The following is an 18,030-nucleotide window of genomic DNA, read 5'->3' on the forward strand; positions in this document are numbered from 1 at the left end:
ACAAAAATTCTTATGAGAATCAAGCAATTCTCTGATGCTTGAGTTAATGTTGCAGAAATCAGCTGCAGGCAAGGATAGATTAAGAGAGGCCTAGATAGTCTTGAAAAGAGTTAGATGAGTGCAGAAGGTGATCATGATGTTCTTGAGGATGGATGTCTTCAGGATGCCAGCAGTGAAGAGAACTTCCCTTGGAAAAAGACGAGATGAAAGAACTTTGCTTAGGTTCCAATGGAAATGGAAATCCCCCAAAAAGCCAAAAAAAAAAAAAAAATAATAAGGGAGACCTAGGGAAATTCTTCAGTAGAGAGATCTTGGCTCTCTCAATCCATGGACCATTTTGCTCCAGACGATATATCCAGCCATAAATTTTATGAGGAGACCCTGTGATTTGGCACCAGGAGTTGGTGTACAATTCAACCGCTCACAGGATCTTAACCTTCTCTGCCAGGGGAGTCATCATCTGAATGGGAAAAACCATTGCAAAATTTTCCCTTCGTCTAACAAGAATGCCTAATTTTAGATGCATCACAAGGAAGTGTTTTGTTCCAGACACAGTTCCTAGAAATAGTGGGGCATTCCAGTCCAACAGATGAAAACCTTCCTCACAAGAACCAAACCAGAGTGCTCTGTGCCACTTGTCTATGAATCCAAATTGCCTGCTTTCAAGAAGACGAGAAGGAGATGGGGCTTCTAAAAGAACAGATTATTTTCCTAACCTCTCTGTGGATTATCTAGATTGTAGAATATTTACAGCAAAATTTCAATCCCAAGAGATCTCTTCCTCATCACTCTTGGATGCATCCCTTCTTAGTGCTCTCACTTGTTAAGTGAAAGCGTGTTTTATCAACAGGCTAAACAAAGCTTAGTTGAATATTTAAATCTATTATATAATTATGACAACTTAAAATTATTTTAAATGAGACTTTTGGATTAATTATACCATTATGCATGTATGACATATTAGAAAGTTTAAAAAATTTTAAATAAAATTAGTACTTACAAATTTGTGTTTAATTTAATTTTTAGAATGCATGTTATATTGGAAAGTTTCTTGAAATGAAGATGGAATACTGAGTTCTGACTTTTTCATTAATTAATTTAGATCAGTAGCTTCATCTCTCTATCTGTATAATGAGAGAATTGACCCAATTGATCTGTAAATTCTTTCTGGACCTAAAATTCTTTGATTCTAAATATAATATGTTCCTTTTCCTCATATTAGAAATAACCAGCAATATAAAGTGGTGTTTGCTAAGTGCTGAATTACTGTGTTAGATAAGGAGAGAGGTATCAGTTCTAACCAACATGGCAGGATAGAATCATGGAGGGTGTGTGATCTGAGCTAGGACTTGAAAGTGGTCAGAATTTTGGAAAGTGAATTGCAGAGCACTCAAGGCATAGAGGCATAAGTGAACATATGGAGGAAGAAGAGCTCAAGGTGTGTTGAGAAATCAGGAAGCAGACTAAATGGCATCATGGAGAGTTTCTTTTGGAGAGGCTAGCATGAAGTTTAGAGACCAAATTTTAGAGAGTCTATAGTGCCTGGATATACAAAATTTACCCTAAAAAATAGTAGCACATAAACTTTGTTTTTATTAGTGTTGGTTGTGTGGGTAGAATTACATATGCAAAAAAGATTTTGGAAAAGGAAGTGTTATTCCTTTCCTATTACCTGCCAGTTTTTGTTTGCTTCCAACAGCATGGACAACTAGGAGTCAACTCTATTTTAAAGCATTCATTTGATTATTTAGTTTTTATTCCATATCAGATTGTAGCATTGGGGCAAGATGTAGGATCTCATCTTTGTACATTAGCTCAAATTTCCTCATTTTATTATTTAACCAATGTATCTGATTAATTAGGGGTTAATCAGGGAATTTGTTCCTCGTGTCCCACCTTATTGCTAAATGTTTCTGTCCCCTCAAAATTCATCAGTTGAAATCCTAACCTCCAAGTGATGATATTAGGACGTGGGTGTTTGGGAGGTGATTAGGTCATGAGGGTGGAGCCCTCATGAATGTGATTAGTGTTATAAAAGAGACCCCAGAGAGCTCTCTCTCCCCTTCTGCCAAGGACAAATTGAGAAGATGGCCATCTGTGAACCAGGAAGTGGGCTCTTAACAGACATTGAATCTCTTGCCACCTTAATCTTGGATTTCCCAGACTCCAGAACTGTGAGAAATTAATTTCTGATGTTTATAAAGCACCCATTTTATGTTATTCTGTTATAGCAGCCTGAATTGACTAGGATAATTATTTAGAAGACAGTTATTTATTCCTCGAGTATCTTATGTATGCTATGCTTAAGGACTTGAGTTGAGCTCTAGGAACAAGACAGATAAGATCCTTTCATTTCTGGACAGATCTGTCCATCTACTTTTGGGGCTGAATAATTTTTTCAGAACTTATATTTCTGTATGAGCATTGCATATTTTCTTGGCAATGGTAAATAAAAAATTAGGCAGTACACATCCACATAGTTTTTAAAGTTAGAAATCTGTACTTCCCTCAAGGAATAGTTTATAGCCAACAGTATTCCATGTCACTTGTGTTGCCAAATTCTCCATGTTCATAATGAGAAATTCCGATTATGTCAATTTAAGTAGTGATTTGTTAACTTAAACTGTTTTATTTGCATTATTCTCCCTAGAATATGCAGATCTGAACTTTAGAAAATCCTGTGGTTGCTCTGGGGTTAAGGATAAGGGAATGAGCTAAAATGACAGAGGACACAACCAGTGGAGATCAGGGATGGTCAATGAAGATGATGAAGATGGATACATCAAGTTCCATTATATTTTCAAGACTCATAATTTACTCTCAGAAAAGGTAAAAGTCCTTTATTAGTCTTTGTGTGATCTCACTTCTGTTGCGAGCTTCTCCAAGATTTTTATTGTAAACTGATTTCGCTTATGTAAAATGTGAGGTAACTTGGGGATCATGCAATATGATGTGATTGCTCTTAGGGATAGTTCTGGTACCATGATATTTCAGTAGACCATAAAAGAAAGGTTATGATTTCCTTAATTTAGATATTTTAACACTTTAAAGCACGTAAAAGCCATTATAAAATTTAGTATGGTGTTTATATTAGGGTAGTGTGGTAGAAACTTTTTGCACTGAGAGCCCCTAGACTACCTAAATCTCATAGTCCTTGGCCTAGAGATCATTATTAAGTTTTGACTAATGGAGGCTTGCCTGTGTTTTAAAGGATACTTTGTAGTCTTCTTCTGGAATCCATACAGCAACCTGGAAGAGGATCCAGTATGTCTCTGTGTTTAGAGCTTTCAATCAGGTGCTTTCAATCAGGTTTTCTTCACTTAATAGATTTACCAACTTTACCTGATCATCAGGGAATCCTTTGAGTCATACTTCAAATTAACAATAATATCTGACAAGTAGTTTGAGGTGGGTCAGGCAGTTGCTAGTGCTGGGCTACTCCTCCAGATGTGGGCAAATTATGCCTCACTTTCTGACCCAAACTGCCCCATATTTTGGTGCCGCTGATGACCTGCCTAGTTATTCCAGCACTATGCCTCTCTACGGCTCAGTAGAAACCCCTCTTCCTGACATTTCCATCCTTTCTCATCCTGATACAAATTTATCCTTGTCTATTGTATATTGTTAATATATAAGTCCATTAGAAAATTAAAATATGAACATACTTTACCTCCTCTGGAAACTTTCCTTGGCCCACTGGCTAGGTTAGATTCCTCCTGTCATATATTTTCATTGCATAACACTTTTCTCAGGTATAAGTATTTATGTAATTACTTGTCTAGTGTACATTTTCCCTGCTGTATTGTTCAATGCTATATACCCATTTTCTAACACAATGCCTGGTGCATGTATAATGACTTTAATCATTGTGCTGAAGGAATAACTAGAATTGCAGCTAGATATATAGTAGTAGGCACTTGATAAATATTGAAATGAGTAATGCCTCAATTCAGTATAAGACCTTTCTTCAAGGTAGATTTTGAGGAATAATGGTGGGAAGTTCAGTCCCAGTGACAGTTCCGTGGGGAAACAGTCCTTCCTACCATTTGTATAAAGCTGTTCCTAGTTTCCAATTACAACACAAGCCCTTCCTCCCAAATGTGGTATTAGGTCAATGGGTGCTCATAGGATTTGCTTTATTCCAGACCATGTTAATTTCCCTTCACATCTGTACATTGCTAACCAAATGGAGTAATGGCTGGATGTTAGAGAAAATTAAAAGGATGAAATTAATCTCCTTTGCTTCTGAAAATTCAGAACGCCTTTGGTTAAATTAAAGTGGAAATTGTAACCACAGATATAAGCCCATTTGGGTGTGTAGCAACCATGTGATGGAAGTTGGCTGAACTCCTCTGGATGCCTTGTGAAATGGCACTGAATACACTGCATAATGTTTGCAGCTGGAACTTGCAAATCAGAGGCTTTCACAGAGATCATACCATGCCTCCCCATGCCCCATGTTGGTGGGTCCCCTACTATGAGAGGCAGGAGACTGTAGCATTTAAGGTGTAGACCCTGAAACCAGACTACATGAGTTCAGAGCTCATACCTGTCACTTTCTGTTTGTTTTTTCTGGGCAAGTTACTTAAACTTTCTGTGCCTCATTCCCTTTACCTCTAAAACAGAGATCGTCGTAGTACCCACTGTAAAGCGTTATTGTGAAATTAGATTAGTTAATGCCAGTAGAGTATGTGGAGGAGTTTGCTAGCGTATATGTTCAGGAAATACTGTTTTATCATGACTATCACAGAGCATGGAACTTGGACAGTGGCGGAGGCCAACACTAAGCAAATAATATGAGCATGATTTCCAAATGCTCATTCTGCCTAAAGAAATCGAAAAATAGGAACTCAGTTAACCTGTATTTCTCAACTATCTGCAAGAAATAATAATAGTTGGAATCTGTAGTGTAGCTTATAGTTGCTAAAGTGGTCTCACCGATATCATCCCATTTAGTTATAATATCTGTCTTATAAGCAGGAAGGAGAAGTATTGATATATCTGTCTCTTCAGAGATAAGGGAAATTAAAGATAAGAATTTAAGTGATTTGACCAAGATCAAATGGCCTATAAGCAGTGGATCAGGGATTAGAATCTAGTTCTCCTGAAATCTAGTCCAGGACTTTCATACTCACTACTTGGGTACTGCTCTGAGGTTGGCTTCAGATTCAAAACTCTTAACTTTTTCTGCCTTTATTCTTTCACGGATCTATTCATTCTGGTCATTCAAATGTACTTGAATGTCTACTGAATGGATAGCGCTGTTAGTTGATATAATGTTCTGTATCCCGTGGATTTTTTGATCTATATTTAATAAATAGTTACAAAGTGTTAAGCACTAGAAATATAGAAATGAAGACGACCTACTATGGAAAGAATTTATATTACAGTGGGGAATGCAGATAGAAAATGAACTAAGATATAGTATATGTTAATAATATGGGGAAGCATGTATGCTAAGAGTATAGGGGAAATAACTCAGCTTGGAGAAGAAAGGGGGCAGTGGTTAAGGAAAGGGATCCAAGCAGAATTCACATCCAGTTTAGGACTTACCCAATATTAATACAAAAGAGCTCACATGAATTGATATTTTTATATGCCAAGCACTGTTTTAAGTCCTTTGCGTGTACTAACAATAACAAAGAAGTGCAGCACTACTAAAATAGTATCATAACTTTGAATACAAACATTTAAAAATGTATCTTAAATTTGCTCACTCTCTCCACCTTCAGTGCCACTATCATCTCTGTTTTCAACAGTTTATGTCATGTCCCAACTTGCTGCCAGCCTCTGACTCTTACCACAGTCCAAGCCTTTCCCTCACAGCAGCCAGAATTCACTTCTTAAATGATAGAATGGATGTAATTCCCTGCTTAAAACTCACAATGGTTTCTCAGTTTATTTAGAAGCCCCTAATTTTCTTTATGGCCTATAACACCTTGCCTGCTATGGCTCTTTCCCCTTCCCTTATCTTCATTTCTTTTTATTTTTTTTCTCTCTCTTTCTTTTCCTTCCTCCCTTCCTCCCTCCCGTCCTTCCTTCCTTCCTTCCTTCCTTTTTTCTCTAATTTCTTCTTTTATCTCCTATTGCTACCTTTTCTCAAGTCACTGTACATACTGCATAGAACACTGATACTATGGAACGTTAATATGTGATTCTTAAAAAGGGGATATGGCTTTACACTAAGATAGTTTTGGAAAATATACAGTCAAAGATGGCTTTTGTTTTGATGGTAGATTTTTACTTTGTAGAGCCTTATAAATACTAAATTGTAAATCTTGCATATTTTCTAATCTAACTTTATTCACTAAAAGTCTTTTCAAGGTGATTCTTATATGAACACACTCTTAGAACATATTTTGAGAAATGCCTCATCCTAAATAAAAGCCGTATTAAATTGATCAACCTTAAATTGGGTTCAGAAGGTAAACAAGTTTAAGACCTCCTAAATCTTATATTTAGAGAGAAAAGACAGATGGAACACAGTTAATAATAAGAAATTATATTTTCCAAATGTTAATAAAAATATTTGAATCCCCAAGAGATATAGTGAAAGCTCCTTTACCTTTACATTCAATAACTAGGGCTTCTATCATGTTCTTAAGTTGGATTCTAAGGATTGAAATTGAGTCACTATTTTGAGTCAATTAACTTCAATAAGAATTTCTTGAGGATCAACAAGGATGAGTCTATGATTGGAAAATTTCCTTGGCAGACAGCACCACCAGGGTGGGGGGCATCGTAAAATTTTCTTTCTTGTTTTCCAGTAAGAAAGGGTGGTTACTGTATTGATATGAACTTGGGTGGTCCTTCACACAATCTCATGAATCAGAAATTATATTTGCCAAATGTTAATTCGTTGTAAAGTTAACAATAACGTGTGTGTGTGTGTGAGAGAGAGAGAGAGAGAGAGAGAGAGAGATGAGCATCCTTGTATGGGTTTTATTTGTTTACAAAAGAGGAAAAAATTTAACAACATAGAGCATAAGTTCATAAGTTGAATAAAAGTTATATAGACCTTTTCAATAAATCCAGCTCTATATTAAATGATTAAAAAAGACAGGTAACTGCCAGAGGGCTAGACAGCTAATGCTAGTGTGGTTTTCTATTGTCTTTGTTTTTCTCCTTTAAAGTTTCTGCAATTGCATGTGCTTGGATTTTAGGATGTGAAGGGTGGGACGGTTATTCTAGAATAATTTGTTAGAAATAAAAGCCTCCTTTTTGGAGGCCTACTTTTTCCTTTTCTATTATTTTTACTGTTACAAAACACATCTTCCACAGAGATGAAAGAATTGGAGAATCCAGTAAAAGCAATTTGCAGAAAAGTAACATGTTGGTCTGAGTAGACAATCTTTGCACTTGCCAGAAAAATTAGTGGGAAGGGTTGTAACTAAGTCACTTAAATTCTCTGGTCCCCACCTTTGAAATGATGTCCTCCAATTCTTTCCACTAAAGGGTTCAAATTAGAAATGTATGGAAAACTGGTTTGTCAACTGTAAAGAGTTTTTAAATGCTGGGGTATTAGGTAGGGTCCCTCCAGAAACAGACCCTGAGAAAAGGAATTTAATGCATATCATTTTTCTAAAAGATTCCAGAAGGCTCTGGTAGGAGAGTGAGGAAACGAGACCAGTACAGTGCATGTTAATAAGCAGATTACTGCTATGCACAGCTGGGCTCACTTTCACTGCATATCTCTGGAAGACAGTGTACAGAGTACCTTGTAAACATTGAGGAACTTGGTAGTCTCCTTTCCCACCTGCCACGGGCTGGGGCTGCACCTGGAGGTGCCAATGTTCCAACACCTTTGGCCTGCCCTGCAATGTTAGCCATACACACCAAAGAAGTCCCTTAGACGGAGGGAAATGGGTGCTTGCAATAAAATTTTCTGAGGGTGTACCAGAAGCTTGAGAACTGGGTGGATGTGGTAAAGGTATCCCTAGTGGCTGCTACAATTGCTTATCATCATGAGACAGAAGTTGGCTTGAAAGCAAGCTTTAAATCCAGCCTTGAAGTGTCTCTACAGCTGGGCCCTTTATAGAATAATATACTAATGTAAAGAATTAACCCATATCTTAGGTTAATTTAGCTCATTATTTTACGATGGGCAAATAATTGTCCCTCCTGGTCCCCGACTTTATGCCCCGGGAAGTTCTTCGTTGCTTATTCTCGTTCCCTGGCCGTGTCTGAAGTGGATATGGGGAGGATGCTGTATTCAGGCCTGCCCACCTCTCACAGCTCACATTCTGCTCAGGCAGATTGCAGGTCTGGGTGTGGTTTTCAGCATTGCAATTTCCATCAAAACTAAACCAACTTCAGACTTTTGCTTCTGGTCCATATCACGTGCAGCCAATTAGAGCTTCTAGGTATTAGGTTTAAGCCTGAAATCACTGATCTTTTATTTATTTGCCTCTGTGCTTGGCCTGGCCCTCCTCTTTTCCCACTTAACAGTGGCTACTTTGAGGTCATCAGAAAAAAAAAAAAAGGCTTGGGTTTGAAGGCAATATTTTTAGTCTCATTTTGATCTCTGGGTTGGTACCTATCATGTGATGGAGAACCTCCAGCAGGAGGTACTTGAGAAAAACTTCACATCCCAGCCGTAACTCCTTACACGGCTGCTTCTTTAGTGCTCCTTCTTCTATCTCCTGACATTTGTGAAATTTCGAATTACTGAACTCTCAGTCAATTTTGATTGCTTATTTAGGCCACGGCAGAATGAATCACTCTTTGCAGTTCTGTGTTCTCTGCAATATCTGTCTACAGACTGGCTAGACCTAGCCTAAGTTTTTCTCTTTCGTAAGGCTTTGCTGAAAGTGGCAAGACGGAGTCAATACACAACAAAATTTGAAATTTTCCCAGTGATTTCCCTTAAAATTATAAAGTTAGTTAACGTATGGTAAATCTATCATGGTATCACAAGTGACAAATTTGCCAGATGTTTTGCCATGGAGAGTTGCATTCCAGCTTGCATTGTTTGTGTCATTTCCGTCCTCCACCTGACTTCTAATCCAGTGTTGAGTATCCACCATAGTAGAAGTATCTCACTTTGGGGACAAAATTCACATTAGTTATTATGTAAGTTTGGCTGTTATAGCAGAGAACAGAAATAATGGTAGCTGAATTAAGAGAAAACGCTATTGAACCGTCCAGAGATCACATGGCAGCTGGACCATTTTTCGCTGCTTTGTCTAAGGGAGGTGCTCTTGTCAGCATGGTCCAAGATAACTCACCCTAACACATGCATTCCAGTCAGTGGGAAGGGAAGGATAGCCCCAGAAGAGGAGCACTTTATTTCTACTTGTATCGCTTTAGCCAGACTTTGTCATATGCCTACACCTAGCTGCACAGAAGGCTACGAAAAGAAGTCTTTATTCTCTGTTTTGCTTATCTATTGCTATATAACAAATAACTCCAAACATAATGTGCTAAAATAAGAGTTATTTATTTGCTTATGAATCAACTGGGCAGTTTCTGGCTCCATATGGTACTGACTTGGTTAATTGTGCAGCTGCTTTCAGTGGACAGTTGGGCTGGGCTAGAAGGTACAAAAGGACTCACATATCTGGGCATTGGTGCTGTTAACCAGTGCCTAAGTTCTCAACCATGAAGCCTCTGTCTCCACCTGGCATTCATCTTTTAGGGTCTCTCCATAAGGCCTCTCTCTCTTGAAGAATAGTTTTCTTATAGCCTGGCAGCTAGATTCCAAGAGAATGAAAGGGGTAGCTGCCAGAACCCTTAAGGACTAGGCCTAGAACTGCATAGGGTCCTTTCTGCCATATACAGTATTTTGATCACAGCAAGTCACAAGTTCAGCTCACATTCAAGGGGAGGGGAAATAGGCTCTATCTTTAATGGGAGGAGGGACATGCATATACACGGAGGGGAGGAGTTGCTGGGGACTTTCTTTAGAAACTACTTCCCACACTCTGGATGGCAATGTGCCAGATAAAAATCAGGCCTTTATGCTCATAAAAGAGGAAGAATGACAATGGGAGACATCCAGCAGCCTCTGACAGAAGGTTCTTTCCTTAGGTTTAAGTCATTGTCCCTAAATATTCCTGCATACTCAGAAATCATAAAAGATTAAAAATAGCTTCTATATTTTACATATATTTTAATAGAGTTGAAAATTGATGAAATATCATTTTGGTTTCAGTTTACCTGAAAGATATTAATGGCTATGCATTTCTGTAGGAATCAATTCTTGCAAAAGATATCACTATTATTCTTTAACATTTTTTCCATATTGAAGTGTTTCACCTACTATAACCCCACTTTCTCTTTGTTATAGAAATATTTTAAAAATTGTGTTATTTTTATATTGATAGAATCTCTTTCGTATACAAATCTCTACTTGACTTTACTCTCAATGTTCATAAACTTATGGGCATTTGAGATTGGGATGGAGTTAGCATTTATCTAGCCACATTAACTACAATCACAACAACAGTTATAATTAACATTTATTAAGAGTTCGTGCTAGTCTGTGGTCATCTCATTTAATTCTCACCCAAATTCTTGAGGGGTTAATTATCAATGTTACCTTCACGTGATACCTGAAAGGTTAAGCAACTTGCCTGAGGTTATACAGCTAATAAGTAGCAAAGATGGGAATTGAACTTGGGCTGACTGACCACAGAGTCCATGTTCTTGACACCATGCACTTGAACCCTTCCTATAGTCTAACCTGTCTTCTGAGAGGTTGTCCAACCTGTCTGTTAACACTTTCTGTGATGGGGAATTCTCTACTGTCTCAGAGTAACAAATTCCATTCCTTGATTTTCATGATAGGTAGAAAAAATTAACTTTAAAAACAACTCCATCTCCCTACCACCATCCATTGGTTTTAGTCAAGCTCTTCGTTGTCATAAAGAAACCTTTGAATATTTGATGACAGCTATCACTCTGTGGTCTAACACTCCAATTCTATCAGCAAATTTTCATGTGATAGTTCCTAACTCTTGTAATCATTCTTCTTTAAATACACAGCATTTGTCAGTGGTGCTTTGGTAAATTATGGTGCTCCAAATTGATGAAATCCATTAGAGATGGGCTGGCTAGTGATGATTACAGCACATGAGCACCTTCTGCTTAATAGGTAATACTCTGCCTAACAGATAATACGATACAATGGAAAGAACCAAAGCTTAGGAAACAGACAGACCTAAATCTGAGTCAGTGTTTTACTATTTCCGCTACCTCCTCGCTCTGTGCTTTTGGGGAAAACATTCATCTCTACTTTTTTTTTTCTACTAGGAAAGTAGGGGCAAGTTATACCCATCTTACAAGGTATTATAAAGATTAAATGAGGTAGTATGTAAGGGAGGTGACTGGCACAGTGTTTGTACTCTAGGAAAGATGCTGTTTTATCATTACCATTTTAGGGTCCTCTTGCACAGTTCTCCAGGTATAAGGCATATTTAGAGAAGTCAAGAAGATGCTCAACCACTTTAGGATAATGTTAGCTAGGAGAGTTTGTTGTGAAGCTAGAAAATACTACAGTTCTTCATGTAAGTCAAAGCTCTGGGGTCAGGTCAGTTTAATTTCTGTATAATATTTGGGAAGGCTATCATCCTGAATTTGACTCACTAGGAATCTTATTTCTAAACAATAATTAAAAGAATGGGGTAGTTTTCTTATTTTTGTTGGAAGGCTGACATACTAGCAGTTTTGCATTCAGCATCCAATTGATTCTAAGACTCTGTGCCACTTAAACTTTATGGGTATTTTATTGTCCAGCAATTAAATTTTGATGTTTGTGTTCTTTACAGTCTGTTCTCATTCATTATTTTAATTATGCCTCACTGTGTTCCAATATGTCCACTTTAAATAAAAATTATGGGTTTGTTCTTGTTTCACTTTTAAAGTCACCTATCAACTTCGAATATTGTCTAATAAACTGTTAAGACAACACTTACTTACATTTCACAAATATGAAAATGTTCCATATTTGTGAAAAAAGATGTGATTTAGCAATAGTATTAAGTTAAAGACAGAAACATGTATTTTAATGGATGCAGAATGTGACAGTTGTTTAAAATCTTCCTTTCACTTGCAACACTTTTCCTGAGATAATAGGAAAGACTAGCCAGAAGGAACTTAGGCTAATTTAAAGCAATATCTGTGACCCCCTCAGTGGCTTGTTTATGGTGTTTACTTATCTTGCTTTGCCAGGGAAATTCCATGTACAGAAATACGAATTAAATGTGAGAACTTAAGCACCCATTACATTTGCTTTTCAGAGAGAATAATAGCACCATAAAAATGTTGCGACATAACATCTTCTGTACTCATATGGTGGTGATACAGATGAACTCTTCTGAACATCTCATGTTTGTTACTTGGGTAAATCCTTCAAATATATCATGGAATTTAATTTGGAGATGTGAATTTAAAATTCCTCCAGTTTTGATACTTCTTGTTCTAACAGGCCAACTCTTCAATTTCTGGTTTTGTTAGTTCTTGCCTTTAATGTTACTTCCTCTTTCATTAATTCTTTATTTTGATTAAGTGAACTGTCAAGACCTTGACTTAAAAACAAAAATAGATTCAGGATTCTAGTCTCACGTCTGCCTCCTCATTTTACAGTGATATTGTGGATTTTTTTCCTCTTCCAACTTTAGTTGTCCCTTGTATTGCACTGACCACTTCTCTTGGCTTTCCTATTTCTGTTGGAAAACACTAAACACCATATCTCCAGATTAGGAAAAATATTCCATGAAGGTAGGTGGGACTCCCTGTGAGAAGAACACCCAGATCATTTTCAAAGTTCCCTTCTCTGTGTAGATGACTTTTATGACAAGTCATATTAAATCCCCTGGTGCAAGAATGGAAGAAAAACAGAAGAATATGGAAGAGAAAAGTTTATAAAAGCTTCACAGATTGCAAAAAGGTGTATATAAACAAAGTAAAACAAACACACCAAGAAACAAGCAGAGCAGTCTAGGAATTGATCCACAGTGATTTTCCTATCTGTGGTGGTGGAGATGTGAAACCTCATCATCCTGTCGTATTCATTACCTGCCCACATGGCTTTGACTCTGTATTCACAGCTGGCTCCTGGTAACAGTGTGAGGGAGGATGGAGTGCAAAATCATCAACTAGTGTCTAGGAGTCCTGAGGGCTACTTACTGCTCTCCTTCTCAGTAACCTGCAACCTTGGACGACTGTCACATAACTGTTTTGTCTTGGGTTCACAATTAATAAAATGAGAGATTGACACCACCTGCTTTCCACATCGTGCTGATTTGGAATGAATAATTGTGACAGGGAATATACTTGACAGAACTGACCGTCTTTTCATAGCCCCCTCGATTCAGGTGCTTTGCCTAAATGGCAAACATTGGAATTCTGATGTAATTATGTTTTTCTGGTCTGCAGGATGCTGGACTCTTAATTTCCTGAAGCCTCTTAAATGTACTAGATGACCTGGGGCTCCCACATTTGAATTTACTAATCTGGTAAGCACTTTCGAAATTATGCTAACAGTTGGAAGGTTATAAAAGGTCCTTTTTCTGCTGTCTCTGATAGCCCACACTGGCCAAAGTGCATTTTAGATCATGGGCCTGCCTATTCTAACTGATCAGGATGCTCGTTCAAGCCAGAGTGTGAGGTAAGTAGTACTCCTTCTTAGCATGGGAAACACTTGGGCTGTTGTAAGGGGAAGAAAAAAAGTAGGCAGCTACTTACTAATTGTATATATAGGTATAATCTTGATAATTATAATCAACAGCCAAAACCATGACTATAATTTTCTTCAGAAATTAAACTCTAAAACCACATTTGCAAAGTTAGCTCAACACATCTTTGGATAGAGCACACACTCTTCTGAGCATCTAGAGCTTGTTCAATATTGTTAAAACTAAAATGGATTCAATGGTGTGATTGCCAATCATTTTACTTTCATGACTTTTGAGATCTAAAACATTATTTCTAAATCTCTGGTTGTGCAAGTACCAGGCAATTGGTTGGAGTCCTCAACCCTCCATCCCCATCCCCCCAAAGTCCATTTTCCCTGATTCTTAAAATCTCATAGTTCTAAGGCTTGTCTCCTCAGAAAAGTGTTATTTCAAGATGTCCATCTAGCAATTTTTATTTAAACATAGTTGGGGGTGGGAGTCACACAAAATAAATGAGATGAAAATACGCCAGGGCATAACCAGTAACTTGGTGGAGGAAACAACACAGGACTGGATTGATTTACAATAGCATTCCTGTACCATGAGGGTTTAGACTCAACTTCAGAGTGTCCCCTGTCTTCATTTATGGACCAGGAAAAGCAAACATTAGGTGGCATGGCTTGGGTGAGCTATACTGTGTATGGTGGGACCTTCTGGGTTTCATGCAGAATACATTTCATGTAAATACAGGGTCTTATTGAGGAGCAGGGGCAAAATCTGCCCTGTTTATAACACTAAGTGACAGTGTTCTTGGGCTGCCTAGTATATTTGAGGGGTATTTGGCATAACTCATGTTTTTATTAGCTTTTGGAAGAAACTGGCTTTCACTTCGCTATCTTTCCAATGCCAAGTTTGAATTGAAAATGAACATTACATCAGCTTGTTACTTGGTCCTTGGGAAAAAAATCCAGCCCGTATGGACAAATTCAAAAAGATGCCAAGGGAAGAGACAAACGATGTCTGTTAAAAAGTGTTGTATCAAGTTTTACACATTCTGTTTGGAATACAGCATGGAACCCACCCCAATCTTGGACACACGTATGCACATTTTAACATTTTAAGTTAAAACTACCGAGCATACAACAAGGATAAAGACTTGCATAAGCATATTCTTATACTGAATGTTTGGCAAGAATTTAATTATTCTGTGACAATCAGCCAGTTAGTAATCATTATGCTGATTGAGAAAGTCTCATGGGGAAAGCACCAAAACAGTGTCTAAAACGTGGATTTGCATGGATCCTTTATTACACTTACTTCCAGGATTGCACATTAAATAATTGTACGGCTCAACGGGTTTAGAGATAAAAAATACTGTACAAGGTCACAGACTTTGTAACCTAAGGTAACCAAAGACACTAGATTCACATATTCTGTGACATCATTGCCATAATTTTGTTGTGCCACATGTGAGCAATTTTGGTTTGGGAACAATTATCACAACAAAAGACAAGTTAATGTGTTGAAGTTTTGAATATTAAAAATATTTACTTGCACTTTTTCTAGTTTAACAGTATGTATCTACTGACTTGGGTAACTACTGAAATCAAGAATCCTTTAAACTTTATTCATAATAGTGAAGATATGGAAACAAGAGTCGATCAATGGATGGATGGATAAAGAAGATGTTATATATAATATTATTAAGATAATACATATAATATTATTAATATAATATATATAATACTATTCAGCCATGAAGAAGAAAATCCTGCCATTTGCAATAACATGGATGGACCTTGAGGGCATTATGCTAAGTGAAATAAGCCAGAGAAAGACAGACAAATACTGCATGGTATTACTTATATGTGAAATCTAAAAACAAAAGTCAAACTTATAGAAACAGAGAAGGAAAGTGGTTGCCCAGGACTGTGGGTTGGGGTAAATAGGAAGAGATTGGCATAAGGGTACAAACTTTCAGCTATATGATGAATAAGGTCTGAGCATCTAATGCAAAACACGGTGACTATTGTTGGTAACACTGTATCATACAACTGAAATTTGCTAAAAAAGTGGGAAATAAATGTTCTCACCAAAAATAACTAAATAAATAAGATGATGTATGTGTTAATTACTTAGATGGTGGGAATCTTTTTCACAGTGTATACATGTATGAAATCACTACAATGTATACTTTAAATACCTTAAAATTTTATTTGTCAATTATACCTCAATAAAGCTGAAAAAAAATAAAACATCCAAAAAAAAAAAGACTCCTTTAAACTGAGAGAAAATACTAAAAACAAAACAACAAATTAAACAGCTCTCGGGTGTGTTTGGATTATTTTATTGTTATGATTCTTGGGTGTGGTGACACTTGCTGGTTTCTCTCCATTGTTTTGTCAAGGACCTTGTTCTATATTTCTATGATGTTCAGCTTATGGCATTTTGCCTCTGCTGTACCAGGAGTTTATTGTGATTGTAGGAGGAACTTTCTTACAAGCCATGTATCTGTAAAGTGCCAACCAATTGGCTTGGATCCTTCTTTCATATTTGTTATACTCACATACTCTCAATTATTGTATCAGGCAGGGGCTTAGGCAATAGAAACTTGTTTTTGAGGGGCTCTCCTTGGAATGAGCTTTGTAGTAGAATCAGTAGGAGGAAAACAGTACATTTGACACTTGCCCAAGGTAGTTATTTAGTTATTTATTTGCGAGTGTCATAATAAAACAAATACCTGCTCAAGGTTTGAAAGAGGTTGACAGGGACTTGGTGTGGTCAGCTACCTTCTGACCTTCAGTCCCTAGGTAGTGCCTACATTTACAAGACTCTATAAGGTTACTGAGGCCAGGTTGAGACACACTGACTTGATCTGCTTTCCTTGGCTTGACCTATGTGATATAGATTCAAGAATCTGAGATTGTCAAAAAGAGTTAGTTGTGGGTTTTTCTTTTCTTTCTTTGTTTTTGGAAAGGGATTCCAGACCAGATGGCTAGTCATACATTTATGCACTCATTCAGTAACTATTTATTTAGCATCTATGTGGGCCAGGACTGCGCTAGACAAATGATATACAATGGTGCGTCATCTTCCCTGTCTTTGCAAAGCTCTTGGTCTAGTGGAGAATATAGACCAATACACACAATTACAATACTGTTTGCTGAAGAGTAAGTGCAGGATGCCAGAGAGTGTTTAATTGGGGCACTAGACCTATTTGGAGAAATTGGGGGGTTTACCCAAAAGAAATGAGAGTCAACCTGAGACAAATAGCAGTAACTAACAAGTGAAAGAGGTGAGATAGAAGGAGAAAAAAATAGAATATTCAAGTCAGAGAGTTTAGTTTAGCAAAAACCTAGAGATAATAGTTAAGGTTTAAAATCTGCTGTGGTATCCTGGTTAAGTTTCAATAACAAACATATACGTTCTTCCCAGTTTTTCTTATTGCTTTGGTCAGAATTAACCCTTATTGCATACTTATTCTTACTATATAGTGCTGCCTTTGGTTGTTATAAGTAGTCACTGAAGGTAAATGGATTTCATTAGGAGCAGATATAGTTCTAATCTGTAGAGTCAGTAAAATATTCAAGGGATTATTTGGATTAAAGACCTCTAAGTATTAAAGAGAAAAATATTATCATTACTTTAATAATACTTTCCCAAGTTGCAAATGAATAACTGGCTCCAACAATCTCATCTCTATAATTGTTCACACATTTCAGGAAGGCATTTAACAACCCCACAAAAAAATTTCAACAGCTAAGCTCCTTTGACTTGATTGCTAGACAGACTAATTTCTTTTTTAATGCCAAAAATCAAATCACGAGAGCAAAAGTTAGACAGAAAGGCTGAACTTGAACAAAAGTTCAAGGATTTTATTAAAAATGCTATTACTGAATCTCATCACATTTAAGACACTATCAATTGCAACGTGCACTGTTATTTTATGTAACATTAAAAACAAAATAAATAAAAACTATCATTTAAACTATGATGTGCTCTCAGTTGTAGGACACCCTCAAATTTCAGAGATGTTAAAATGTGAAATAAAGTGTATCTTAGAACTGGGGAATTATGGTTAACAATGATAGGTATTTCTATCAAAAGCCTGATGGTTATTTTACCCATAAGATTTATTTTACAAAAGCAAGAAAAATAGAAAATTAGGTCAGACCCTTTGTGTTTCAGATTCTCAGTATTGGAGGGAACAGGATACAAAATAGAAAATTAGATCTTGAAAGGTACATCCCAGTTTTTTGAGCATTTTGAACATAAAAGGGCCATTACCTAAGGGAAATTTGCTAAACACTGAATCCGTGAAGAACAATATGGGTAAAGAAACATGATACATATATCTTCATTTTCATCTTAGCTCTGCTAAGTAGGATCATACAGTCTCATTAAATAAAAGGAA

Source organism: Globicephala melas, chromosome 17 (genome assembly GCF_963455315.2).
Source record: "Globicephala melas chromosome 17, mGloMel1.2, whole genome shotgun sequence".
NCBI lineage: Eukaryota > Metazoa > Chordata > Mammalia > Artiodactyla > Delphinidae > Globicephala > Globicephala melas.